This window comes from Apis mellifera, linkage group LG1 (genome assembly GCF_003254395.2).
Source record: "Apis mellifera strain DH4 linkage group LG1, Amel_HAv3.1, whole genome shotgun sequence".
Lineage (NCBI taxonomy): Eukaryota > Metazoa > Arthropoda > Insecta > Hymenoptera > Apidae > Apis > Apis mellifera.
This window is the reverse complement of record NC_037638.1, coordinates 22,545,157-22,559,697: the sequence shown is the minus strand read 5'-3', so window position 1 is coordinate 22,559,697 and position 14,541 is coordinate 22,545,157. Positions and strand designations below refer to the sequence as shown.

The window sequence follows — 14,541 nt, the reverse complement described above, 5'->3', positions numbered from 1 at the left end:
TTTTGGCCGGAAATTGTATGCCAATCCCGGGGAAGACAATTACCCGCCCAGTCGGATCAAAACTGTATCTTTCGCTCTTGTCGCGGCGATCGATAGTCCATCAGAGCGGTTAAGGCACCCACTTTTCAATCAGTTTTTCATTTTCATCGACCCGGCTTTCACGCAATAGCTCCGATTATCTTTTTTTTTCTTTTTTTTTCAAATCTACTCGGCAAAGCGGAGGAGGGAGGGGTAAAAAAAAGGGGGGAGGTGCGATCGTGGGAAACGAATAACCCCGAATAAGGTTGAAAGAGACGGGCCGTTTTCGGCTAAACATTTTACCTCGGCCAATTAGCTTTTAACTTTATTCGTTTAAGAGTATTGTTTCCGAAAATGTTATTCAAATTTTATTCAATTATGGAGATTCCCGTAAAGAGCAGTTTCGAACCTCTTCCTCTCTCTCTCTTTGGATCGAAACTGAACCGATTACGCTCAACCGGGGCGAAATTCATGTTTTTGGTAGCTCGCGCTATTAACCGCGCTTAAAACGTTATGACGTTTCTTCCTCTCTCTCCTCCCCTCCCCTCTCTCAAGCTTATAATCGGCCTATAGAAGTGGCGAATGGCTGGAGGGTCGTTTCCAATCAGATGTGGCCAATTAAAGACCAATCGTTTCCTATTATGTACCTCCTATCCATTTGTATATACGCTCTCCGCCTGGTAATGCAGTTTCTCCGATTCTGCCCTAGAACGTTTCCATTATATTCATCGATCGTTCATCGATTTGCGATTATCCTCAAATTAGTCCAATATCTCGATCGTTCTAAACTCAACTTCGATATATATATGTGTGTGTATGTATATATATGTGTGTAAGAGAATTGTGTAAGTGTACAGCCTTTCGCTTTAAGGTATTCCCCTCGGGATCTCGCACGCTTATCCGAGCATTCCTTCCACTTTTCACAATTTACGATGTCCTTTTTTGGAATGGCGGCCAACTGCGTCCTCGTCGCGGAGTTGGAATTTCCTTCCTTTCAATGGTGATTTCAGCGGTAGAAGAGAAAGGTGGAATGCTAAAATCCACGATGTAAAGAGGATGACAGATCTATACGGGGTGATGCGATGCTTTAACGAAACGTAAAAGGGAAAAACTTGATTGCTTTTAGCATTTCTTTCCTTCTTTCTTTCCTTTCTTTTTCGAATGGAAGCTAAAGGCTCGAAAAACATACGTTTCGAATTACATTCCACGTATTTATTTGAAACGATTTGATACGCTCCAATTATCGTCAAGAAATTATAAATTATAGGAAATTACGCAATATGGTTTTTCTTTTCTTCGAAACGATTATTCTATATACGGATTTTATTTTCTAAATCACTCGAGCTCGAATCGACTCGATTCTTTTCGACTAACTTAATTTCCCTGCCGTCGCGATCGGATTCCTTAAGTGGACGAAGGTCAGCAACGCGCGAGGACAGAATTCCTTGGCAAGGATGCAACGTGAGAAACTGCTCGCGTCTTCGCAGCCGCTTCTCACTGTCCATGCTTTCGTGCATTATGCAACCGACAGAGATCTCTCTTGAAAGTTTTATCGAGCGTGCGTGATCTTTTTAGCCGCGTCCATAGGAATGCTACGGACATGTGCATCGGAAGAGCGGATAAGTGTCTCGTTTTCTCCGTGTACTCGACGAATTTCGAGCTTCGTTGCTCGTGCTGTTCAAACAGTTTCACCCGATTTATCCTTAAGCGTGAGAAGCCACCCTTTTCGAATTCTTCTTTCACTCCAGATCGAAATTTTATCCATATACGGATTTTAATATAAAAGTTAATGATCTAGTCTTCGATCGACCAAAGTTTCTTTCTTCTAATCATGTAATCAGATTATCAATCATGCGGTCATCATCTCAACCTCAATCAAAGCCACGATTTTGTCCCAATATTTTGATAGTATTTTAATTAAAAAAAGAAATGATCCCACGAGAAAGACGAACTTTATATCAGAAGACGTTATATCTGCTTGGATCGTAATAATTATCAGCGAAACGATAATTATTTAATTCAAATTCCTTCCACCAAAGATAATTGGAAACACCAACTTGAAAATTCCTTCCTCGAGCTTCGATTTCGCAATGCGTGGCAACTTAGATATAGGACACGACCTTGCCAGTATCCAGGAGTTGACCGGTCAAGCGGCGACGCATCACCCAGAGGGGTGTTCTCGCGACGTTAATTATGCGGCGTTGTAATTAAATAGGAGGTAATTGAGGGACGTGGAAGGTATTATTGAAGTTTCTGGGGCAGACTCGTGTCCACTACGCCCGTACGTGTATACGTGTACACACGTTTACACACGCGTGGGTACGTTTGTGCGTGCACGTTGACCACCGTTGAGGAGAGAGGTAGGGGGGATGGTGGAGGAGAACGTTGACGGTGACATGCGCGGTCACTCGTTCGAGGCTGCGGAAAGGGGTTGGCCGACTCATACATATGCTAATCATATTCGGAGATGCACCGGCTTCTAGGCAGTGGAGATGAGCACCGGCAGAGCCAATTCTGCATCGACTGCTCTATCCCTCTTTTACGAGCGCCCTGCTCGTCCCAATGCTCGCGTGTGTACACGCGTGCCCGCGCGCGCCTCTCTTTTTTCCCCTTTCCCCCCTCGCTTGCCTCCTCGAATGCCGCCGGATTGTAAGGTGGATTAAATTAAACGGGCCGTCGACTGTCCACGCGTAGGCGTTTAAGGAAAGAAGGGAGCTTCTCGAGAAGAGAATTTTTCTCTTCTTTTCGATATATTTACGTATATATCTTGCAAGTGACAATAATCTTGGAATTTTTCTTCGTCGATGTACAATAATAGGGTAAAAGAAAGGAGAGATTAAAATTAAACGTGTGTCTCTAGTGATGCAGTTTGTGCAAGAGTTTCGATCTTAAATATTTCACGAGCCAGTTTGTATTGAACAACGTATTGCGAAATACGGAGGGGGGAGAGAAATTTCATTGAAATCGGTTTCAATGCAACGATTCCCCCTCGTTAGATGGGTAAAAATGATATTCAATGATGCAACGATTTCAACGTTTATCGTCCTCGATCTCGAACGAGCTGTCGCTTGGATGCCACCCCATCCAAGTCGTGAGCGAATTCACGTCGAGCCAATTCATCTTCGTCCATCAACCAACGCTTTGTACGCTTTTTCAAGACGTTCTCACCTATCCGCGCGCCTCGTGACCTTTTGGCCACCCGCGGTCTGTCCCATCTGTCCTCCCCTCCCCCCGTTGGCCTGCCAATTATCGACACGGTAGCCGCGCTAGATGCGTGTTTTTGAAACACGTCGTTACCCGCTAAGAGAAATACCAATCTCCACCGTCGTCTGTTGCCGTCGTCCGTTTCCCTTTATCCCCGCATCGGAGGGGGGGACGGCGTGGCCCTCGTCCTCGAGAAATGGAGTTTCTCAAAGATCGATCTCGACTCGATGCAACTTCAAAGCAGATGTGGTAATGCGCGCCTTTTGATTTCGCGGCCAACCATCGCGCGTCCGTCCCTTTCAGACGAGATACACCTCGTCAATTGAGGGTGGATTCATTGATCGTTCATCGAAGCAATATCGAAAATAGAAGATGCCCGTGAAATTAGATCTCTTTTAATCGCAATTAGCGGATTTTCCTTCTTCTCTTTCTTCCATTACGTTATTTTTCATTGGTGCTTCCCTTAGATAGATTTACGAGTGTTTACGAGAGGAGAAGGAAGTGATTGTGATAAACGAATATATATGTTACGAAATTGTCCTCATATTTATTTAATTAGAGTTAAGGAATTTTTTTCTTGATAAAGCGTCCTGATTATCCATTTTGTTAAAATGAATTACGTGAAAATTTTTGTCATAAAAGTTTCAAATTCAGTATCATAATCTGATCATGATTAATTTCTACGTATGATTTGTATTTTAACGAAATTCACAAACAGATAAATAGCTTTACGTTTGCAATTTATAATAAAAAAATATATATATCCAATAAGCTTTTAATTCGATATAAATAAAATATCTTAATGATATTCTCGGTGTCGTGATTAGATGGTGAGAACTGAGGGATCGAGAAACAGGAGGAACAAGAGAGCAAATCATATGTAGATCCTTATTAATCCCCGACATAATAGTACCGTGTTAAAATTTATTGTAAGAACACAGTGGACACACGTAGCTCGCACGAGAAACCGGTCTCATTTCTCGTCCATGTAACACCGTGGTGGCGAAGCGGTGGCCGCGACACTCTTCTTACCATTTGATTTTCCACCTCGGCCTCGACAGCTTGTTTAAATGCGTGGCGATGATCGCGCCAAACGCCGATTTCGATTAATAAACCGTATTGCCCAAACCCTATTAATCGACGCGTAAATCTTAACAATTTATAGAACAACTTTGTCCAACGTGTCCGCCGTGTCATCTTTCTATTAATTTACGATCGAAAATAAACGGTCATTGAGCGGCTATTAAGGCAATTACTTCTATAACCCGATTAAAGATACGGTGCTCTTCGAGAGAAAGCATTTAGATATAGCTTGATTAAATGTTAATTCATTGCACGTTCCCCGCGCGATCTTTTATAAGGTAATTTCAGGTTGCGCGAGGACCACCGGGAAAGGGCAGGAAAAGATGGTAAGGTATTTTTTAAACTTGTCAAATATATTAATGGTATTTTATCGATTCCAAGTCGAACGAGCGAGTGGTCTTTCGAAAATAAAACCGATCCGCCGAAATTTCACTTCCTTCCTCACTTTTATCCAATTATTCGCCGACGTGATTATTCGCAAAATCCGATATTCGATTCTTTCCAAATATTTGAAAACACTCTCATCTCTTATAATTACATCCAAAATACGAAAAGTAAAAAATGTAAGAAAAATATTGAATTTCGTATCCGCAAAATTATGAAATTTATCTTAAAATAATCTACGCACACGCACACACACTTAAAAAAAAAAAAAACAAGAAAACATTGAAAACATTCCTACCGTCACGTAATCAATATAGAGAAATTGACGGGAAGTGATGCATCGAGGTTTCGCCGAACAATCGAAAACTGAGGAACAAAAACTGGCGAGGGAAGGCTGGTTTTATTCTTCTCCTGGTCGAATCAGGTTCGATTTCCTTCTCGTGTTTTGGCCGTTCCCGTTCTCGTCGTCATTTTTGCGACGGCCAATAGCTCATTTGAATGCGCCGCGGTTCCATGCGCGTCGTCGTCGCGGTTCGACGTTAACGATTCTTTTGTTTTACGTATACGCCCGTGGACTTGGCTCAAAGTCAGTCAGCAGTTGAGAGGCAGACGGACTTGATTTAAAGCCGGCACGATATCTCGAGGAATCGCACTGCGCTTAACGAGCGCTGGCCCACGAGTGTGTGCGTGTGCATACGAGAGACGAACTCGCTCGTTCGATCGTCCCGTCTCCCGACTCTCTCTCTTCCTCTTTTCGCTCTCTCTTCTCGTCCCCCCTCCCGTCATTTTCAAAAATACTCTCGTATCAGCCGGCGTTTGCATCGACGTTGTCGCGAAATGTAGGTCGAGTCATTCTGCCTGCTCGGTTTCGCCATCGAATTCTAACACTGGATGTTTTCTCTTCTAAAGAACGGAAGAAGATGATTAAAAAGAAGATCAGAAGAATACAATTTCGATAATTCTCTATCGATTATTCAATCATAAGAATTAATCAATGTTCTTCACTGATATTCGATGAATTTTCGAATTTGTTTTTCTTAAAAAGAAATCTCTGAAAAAAACGTAAGCTTCGATACAAACACGAATTAATCATCGCGAATTAATTCACGGTGTTATTATTGCAGAGTTCGGAACTTTTTAAAAAGATTCTCGACTTTCGAGAGGCTTTTATCCCATTGCCTGTACTTCTTGATCGGTTGTTGTATCGATGTTTGCCCCCCGGTGTTTTAAATTGCGCAACAACAAGCCGCGGCGCAAACAGCAAAGAAGTTTAATTTCATCTTGGGGGCGAAACGGTGGAGGGAGGTGTCTCCGGACGAATCTGTCCCCACAGGCGACCTAGGTCTATTTTCCGATGGAAGCCGCCTCTCTTCCTCTCCCTCTTTATTCTCTCCTCCCCGCTTCCAACTTTCCACCGACGGAAACAAATAAAAGTAGGTTGCGTCGAGAGAGACAGGAGTCGAGGGTTGGTTACATATTTTCACGGTTCGTTTATTATTCGAATACATCGAAGAATATTTCTTCTTCTCTCTCCTCCACGATCTGGAGGAGTACAGCAGTAAGCGGTTGGATACGGATGGTTACAGCCGTTTACGCGTATTTGCGTACGCGACAGGGGGAAAGATTGGTTGGAACACGGTGCTAGAAGGTGTTAGAAGGCGCGTAGACGGGCAACGTAATGCGTTTAGTGGCCGCCAGTGGTGGCCCTTTGTCACACGTGGCAACGTGTTCATTCCATGGAAGTATCGTTTTACGATGCAGAGGGAATAATATATGGAAAGTATAAATCGACCGATCTTCGCGCCCTTTTCGATTCTCCTCCACCTCGTTCGATCGGATTTGCATCCGGAGAATCGAGGGTTATGTCAATCTCGTCTACGATTATGTATATATATCGAGAGATATCACTTTGTTCACTTTCTTTCCTCTTGGAATATATTGGAATTTTCTCAAGTTAAGTGTCAATTGTTTCGAACGATTTTCACGTGGAATTTTTTTTCCGATCATCAATCTCGCGAAAGGAGATTGGAAGGATTATGTTTTATTAAATATATAGGAAATTTGTTTGAAAATTACGCGATTCGAGGTATTTAATAGCGGAAGGTTAATAACGGAACGAGGAAAGGAGGAATTTGATCGGTGAGTATGATCGATTCGTGTCTTTAATGTTCGTTATATGTTGTAATTAAATTATCGATATTCGACATATCTTGCGATAAATTCAATGATACACGGTAGATTAAAGTTCGCGGAAGTGTTCTCGACGGAACGTGCCCCCTTCCCTCGCATCGTGCTTTCAAACGTGTCAATTTTCAAACTGATCGGAGTTCGAGTGACCCTTAGACGGTTTAATGAAACTAATTCCTTGATTGCCGTCTGATGCAATATCCGTTCGTTAACGTTGATTTCTGAATTCCTACGTTCCTGCAGGATTTTCACGGGGATACGTCGTCGTGAAAAGTGTTACGTGCTTGCTCAGCGTCCCGTAATTTCATTTCACGACAGTCTTTCCTCCTCCATTTTATTGCAGTCTCGTTCGATTTAGCGAAGGCGCATTCTCCCTTAATTATATCAACCGTCCGAAAGTTAAAAATCCGGAAGGAACCGGATTTTATACACGTTAAATTTTCCACTTGGATTGGACGCAAAGTCGAAAGGGTTCGAGGTACGGTCGGAGGGGGATGAAAAACGGACGAGCGAAACTGTTAGAATTCAACCGGTGTTTCGTTCCCCGAAAGAGCGCACTAAACGGACGATTTACAACCGGGCGGCATTTTTCACAGGGATCGTACAAAAAAGAAAAAAAAAGGAAAAAGGGAGCAAAAAAGAAAAAAGAAAAAAGGGAGGAAAGGGAAAAAAAAATAAGAAATCGGTACATGATTAAGAAAAGCCCGATCGTATTCGATTCTTCCTGTGTCGGGGCACGATGCGCCGTTCGAGGCTGTTCTCGTTTTGTATGCAGCGGACCGTCGTGTCCTTGGCGACTTCGATGTATGACTGGGCATTGTTAGCGGTGTCTCATCAGTTGTATGTGAAATTCGCGCAAAAGTATCTCTTTAAGCCCGGTACTCGATCGTAAAATTGCTCAACGACCAGAGACACGACCCTCCACTTCGTCCTCTTCGTCCCCCCTTTCGTTCTCTTCGTCCTTTTCGCGATCGAAATATAATCGCGCCACTTTTTTTTTTTCTATCATCCTTCCAACACGAATAAATACTCGAACAATACTCCGTACATCGTACGGATACCAAAATTTCTATTTCTATTTCGATTCCGATTCGAGCAACGATTTAATAAATAGCGGGTTCAATCTCCGTTCAGAGGTCAAATACGTTAGAATCGGTATTGCGATCCATCCGGCATTTCGAATCATTTGCATCGTTAAAATGGCAGCTACGTTCCGCTACGTAGCGGATACGCTCGATATCACGAAATCTCGGCCGAAAGCACGAAAAGGTGACGAGGTCTACGTGCCTTGGACCTTCGGCTTGCCCGCATTTGGGAGTCGTTAGTAGGATCTGAACCGGAGCCTCCTCTCTTTCCCTCTCCCTTTCCCTTTCTCCTCCCAGTCCCCCGACCTAAGGGATCGCTCATTTTGGAAAAGCCTTAATGCAATCTAGACTCGGATCAGCGGATGGGTATAACGTGCTCCTCTGCCCGTTCAATGGCCCGTCGCCGTTCCCGTCGTCGTCTTCGTCGTCGTCCTCGTCGTCGTCCTCCCCCTCCTCCTCCTCCTCCTCCTCTCTCCCTCTCCATCCCTTCCCTCTCCAGGACCGCCGCGTCGTCGCCCATCCTCGTCCCGTCCTCCTCGTCCCTCCTCTTCTCCGTTGTCTCCTCACCACTCGCCCGTTTGACAGAAGCCGATGCATTCCGCACGACATCGCGACTGTCCTGCCGCGTCTCGTCTCCCCTTATTTATTGCCGCGGGATCACGAGCGAGGCTGGACAAACGGATCGATGGCCAGAGCCGGGGGGCCGGGAGGGAGCGCGGCCGCGGCCGGACCCCGAGACATTTGGCATGTGCGTATTCAAATCCGTCCCCCTCCCCCCGCACGAGCTCCTCTAACCGGGGATACGACAGAAAAAGGGAAAAGGGAGCGCCTATATATATACGCTTCCTCGAGCGTGGTGAGCAGGCCGGTGACGTTGATCGAATTAAAAATAATCGCGATTCGACCGTTCGTGGACATCCTCTCCCTCCCCCTCCTATCGCCCCTTCAAAATCCCCGTTTTTTCGTGGATCATCCGAGATAGTAGGACGATTATGCGCCATTCGCGGTCCCTTAATTAGACGAGGGGGGGGGGGGAGCAGGCGTTCGTGAGAAACCGGGCCTTTCATCCCGAGATGAAAAAATCGCGATCGCGGCCACGATTACGTGAGCGGAATAAAAGCGATGCCGCTCCCCTTTTCGGATCCTCCTTCTTTGCATAACCCTTCCCTTCCCTTCCTTTCCTTCGTTTAATTGTAAACGCCCTCGTTTACGTTTTTCCACCCGGCACGAACCCGATTTCTTGGTTTCTCGTTCGACGAGAAGGAAGAGAGGTATTCGAGGCGTTTGACATTCGATGCACGCGTCTCGCGGATCGATACGCGCGAAACGTCAGTTTCTTTCTGGCGGGCGTTAAACATTCCACCACCTTCGTTTCCGGTTGTTACACGCTCTCGAGAGGTGGAAAGCGGTGGCGCATGGAGCGAGAGAATGCGAAGTCTCGAGGGCGCGTTTCGCGGAACTCGATGCCGGCGAATAGTTGGTACGCCGACTGTCGCTTTCGTCTTGCTTCGTAGACGAAATTCGCCTCGCCTCGCTGCAAATGTCAAGCTTTCTCGGCCTCTGCTAGGTAAACTGTCATAAATTACCAGCTTGCGCCACTTTATTCCGTGCAATAAAATATTGGAATATCCTGGAATATCGCGCCTTTCTTCCTCCCACGTCGCAACTTTAATGACGGCAAGAAATTCCTTACCCGACCGATTGTTAATTTTATCACGAGATGATAATCGATTTTAGGATATATTTTTTATAGGAAGGAATCGATGATACGTTCTTCGAGTTCCAATACAAATATTTACGAGAGTCTGTCCCTTCAGCAGCATATCGTAATAACGTCGATTCGATCGCGTTTTTCATCCGTTTTAATTAATAATCGCGAAGTAATATTATTACCTGTACGATATTTTCACCTCTTTCATATTTAAAGGGAGGATTAAGGGGAAAGTATGAAGGCGAATATTGTAATTTCCCTTCGAAACGAACGAACAACAAAATCATCGATCGGAATGTTGCGCGGAAGAGGAAAGGAAGAGGAGGGAGGGAGGGACGTTTGCCTGCTTTAGCCGATAATTTCTAGGGTATTGTACGCTTGTTTCTGGGAGCATATTTGCGGTTAAGAGATTTTAACAGAAACCGCCGTATTGTTCGTTCATTAAAGTTTACCTGTCGCCGCCGCACACAGATTTGATTAATTACCTGGAAGCGTAAGTTGTTCCTGGTTCCAATTCGGCCGCCAGACGGTGTGTGTAACTCAGCATTCGATCGTAAATTGAAGCTGAACTTCATTTCAGCAGCCGTAGTTACTACAATTATAGTAGCTTTCCACGTGTATCCCTTCCACAAAAGCTCGCGTCTACGTCTGTTCGATAATTTAATAGGGACGCGACCGGTGTTCAACCGATACACGCACACACCGCCCTGTCAAATTTTATAACACGCGAGGCTAATTATTCCGCGAAATCTTTTTCACTCATCGATCCTATTCGATCTTCTCGCGTTGATTTTCTTAACCATTATGCTTTTTTTTTCATTTATTTAAAAAAAAAATATATGGATATCTTTTATCTTATCATTTTCATTTTATTCTCCCGCACGATCTCCTATATTTTACGAGCAATGAAATCGAAATGACAAGTTTTGTCATCACGAGGAGAGCATAAATACTCAAGTATTTTAAAAATGATCTCGATTCTATTATCGATCATGCTCCGTCACATTGAGTCGTTCGTGACTTAAAAAAAAAAAAATCTCTTCATCCCATTCATCGAAAATATCCATTCTAACGTATAAGCTGAGCATTTCGAATAGATAAGAAATTCAATTTTACACGTCAATCGTAATACGCTTTAATCGTCCTTTAAATTTATCGTTCGAGGATAGCCATTTCTTCGATTCGTTCAATTTACGGATGATCCGTGGATCATGAATTCAATAGCGCGGCTTCATAATCGCGATTATTAACGATACTTATTAAAATCGATATATACGCCATCCGTACACCATATATATATCCTTGCCACGCGTTAACCTCGTTATCTCGATCACGGATCTTTCCGAGGTTTTTCCTTCTTCACCGCCATACCGGGATTGATAATTCAATTAGACGGCTCACACAGTTGATTTAACTGCCGGGTCTTTCTGTACCAACGCTCCTGCATTGGGATTCACAATTCAATTAGAAGTTAAACGCCAGTAGCTCTGTACAAGGTATCCGAGTTACCCCCTTGCAACTCGGCTGTGTACCCAACTCTGTCCTTCCGTTCTTCCTATCCTCTCTTTCTTCCATTTCGCCCTCCTTCCCTCGTTAGCGTTCCGCACTCTCTCTCTCTCCCTCCCTCCCGCGTTTCCTTCGAGCTCCTCCTCGTCGTTGTCCTTTCCTTTAACGCCATCAAGGATGAGACCGACTCATAATCTTGCTGCGTATGTCTTCGTTCCAGCCTAATAAAGTATGCAGCCTGAATAAGCAATGAGGCGCGGTGTCACTCTTGAAACTAACTCTTTAATAATCGCGCGTCACCCTCGTGATCGTTCTCCGCCACCTTTCTCCTCGTTCATCATTCCGTGCTTTTCCAGTCTGAAACCTCCTTCAACTTCTCGATTCGTTCCATGTATCTTTGCGTGTATATATATATATAATTATGTATTTTTTTTTTTTATTTTGAAATATTAATTTGCAATAATATTTCTCATTACAATTCTAAAGTATAAAAGTTTCGGATTTTCTCGATCGAAATTTGACAATGACTCTTTTCATAGGAGTACGCGCACAATAACGTGGGGCTTTTGTTCATTCATGGTTCCCCAGCAATCAGATTTAATAATGAATAATATTTCTTTCGCTCTTTCTTGCGGTAAAATTACAACGAAATTTTTGCTATAGTAATTACCGCTTTTCTTCTTTCGTATTTCGCGTCAAAAGCACAAAGCTCGCGCTTTTCAAGTGAAAAGGAACACATGTCGCACACGTTAATGGTAATAGAAAAAAAAAAAAGGAAAAAAAAGAAAGAGAGAAAGAATGGAAGAACGGTGTACTAAAAAGCGCTTTTCATCGCAACCAAATTATAAGGAATGCTCGACACGTTCTTTTTTTTTTTTTTTTTTTTTTCAATATCGGGAGAAATAAGATTTACATAATGGAAGAATTAAGCTTTTAAATTTATTACACTTCTTTATTATTCTCTTTATTGTTCTCAAAATGTTCCTTATGCCTCCTTATTTTAACTCGGATTTAAGACAAAATTTTTGGAAATTCAAGTAATTTGATTAATTGCATAAAAAATGGAACTCGAATCTGAAGGAAAGAGATCTAAAATCTTTGAGTTAAAGAGATTTCATGGGAGATCGATAATTTTCCAAGAGTTTAAAAAAGAATAGAAATTCGCAAATGTCTTCTTTTGTTTTCAAGTATTCAACGAACAATTGGATGATTGAAGATCATAATGATGAAAATGTGACGAATAAAAATGAAACTATGATGTAATAATACCACGTTCTTTTAAGTTAAATCGATGCTAACACAAGAGAATAGAAAAACCCATTCCTTTCATAAATATCAATTTACTTAATGAAACGAATTCTTCAAAATACGCAAATACGCTATAATTTTCAATTCTGACAGACGAAAGAAAAGAGATATATTATGAAATAACTAGTTACTAACAAGTTGCGACACGTAATTACTTCGAATAGAGATGATAATAATAATAAAAGTTTTCCTTACAACGTGCATAAATTTCAACTTGTGGGATTACACCAGATCCAAGTTAAAATGACATAGCTAAATAATTCGAATTTGCACCAAAGTTTATATTATTTTATTTGTTTTATTTATTTTTAAACGACGAAGCGAAATCAACAAAATTCTTCATTCCCCGTTTCCTTTTTCTCAACGCGTGAATCGTTACCCTTTGACGCGTACATATAACTCTTGAAACGTTACCAAATACGTGGAGGTTGGTTAGTGGGTTGCACAGCCTAGAAGAGAATAATAGGCGCGCTTAAAGTGGCCTCGATTCGAGCCTCGTGGTAGCACGCGCCGATCGCGTTAATCGTGCGTGAAAATACCAGTCTTTACCGGTCACTTACAAGGTCCACCTGTCCAATTATTAAAGAGCCGAACGATACAACAACGGTGCGCACCTGGATATTTTTCTTCTTCCTCTTCTTTCTTTCTTTTTCTTTTTCTTTTTTATCCGGCCACGCGCCTCAACCCGTTGAACTAGATCGGTAGACGGCGTAAGATATCGGTGTTTGTACCGTGCGCCGGCTTTTGTCCGACTGTGCGAGAAATGGCCGCCGTAACTGTGTCGTTCGGCTCACCAAGGTAAACCGGTGGGAGAGAAAAGGTAAAGTACTTTCGTTTCGTCCCTGCGTCTCTACGTTATACATTCGAGGGCACATTCTGCCCGTTCCAAGACTATTCTAACGATCGAATCCGTCCATCCATTTACGCAATTCGGATTCTATTCCATGCACGCGCGTGTGCTTTTGACGCGTCTAACGTTGGACGAAATTTACGATCGAATATGAGCGAAATAATTGAAATTTGCCCGTCATGATTCCAGATCTCGTAATTCGAGATCTCCAAATTGGAATGTTAAAATAATAATTCAAATTTTGACGTGGAAATTCTTCTGTTTCAAGGCTCGAATAATTGAACTCTATTGCAATTCAAATTCGATGGTTATATGCTGATTCAATCGTCATCGTCGAACGAAAATACGGCCTCTGTTCGGAGAGAAAATAATTTGTTTGGACGGGCGTGGTTCGTCAGGGACTGTCGGGGAGGTGGTGTACTACGACGGGATCATCAGTAGTTCGGGTTACCATCGAAAGAAGGGATAAAAGTGAGGGATCAGAAAGGTCGGCCTCTGTTCAACCGGTTCCAGGGAAATGTATTATCGATTTTACCTGGGATATCGATATCGCCGGGTATTGTTCGCGCCATCAGACACACGCGAGCTGGTTTTTGCTTTTTTACGCGAGCGGCGATCTGCGCGAAAATATTGCTCTAACGATGGCTTTTTGGAGGGCATGGCACGCTCGTGGCACGGCGAGGGAAACAGAGCCACGTGGAAAAATGACAGACGGTGAATTCGAAGAGAGAGAGAGGATCTGGGGAATCTGATGCGTGGACAAATCGTTAAACACGAGGTATGATGACAAAGTACGACGAGCGAGAATCGAACGATAGCGTCGGGGATGAACGACTTCGCCGCGTGAAACCCAGAATTCGCCTCCGTCCTCCTCTCTCTCTTTCCGCTCTTTGTCCCCGTCCACGGTTGATCTCGTTTTTATTTCCATCGTTGTTTCTCTTTTTTGTTTTCTTTTTTCGCGTTTTTCATTTTCTAAACGCATCCTTTCGACGTTCGAACACATTTTTTTATTTCTCTGATAGAACGATGGGACTCGCGCAGATCGCACTTGTCGCCCATTGTGAAAATAGAAAAGAGAGAGAGAGAGAGAAAAGCACGGGGGAGGAGATATATACGGGATCGTTGATAAATCCTGCTGTGCAGCTTTATATTTACTTTTCGATTGACACCGTTTGAAGTTACCGTTTCGCGGATTTTTGCGTTAA

At 43.2% G+C, this 14,541-nt stretch overlaps 1 protein-coding gene across 1 annotated transcript in view; it reads right to left on the bottom strand.

Moving 5' to 3' along the window:
• Positions 1–5,323, bottom strand: part of LOC408569 (mitochondrial import inner membrane translocase subunit TIM50-C) — a 30,440-nt gene extending 25,117 nt beyond the window's left edge. Inside the window, exon 1 of the mRNA XM_392112.7 lies at positions 4,988–5,323. The gene's annotated coding sequence lies outside the window, so the exon portion shown is untranslated. The remainder of the gene's footprint in view (positions 1–4,987) is intronic.
• Positions 5,324–14,541: the final 9,218 nt, after the last annotated feature.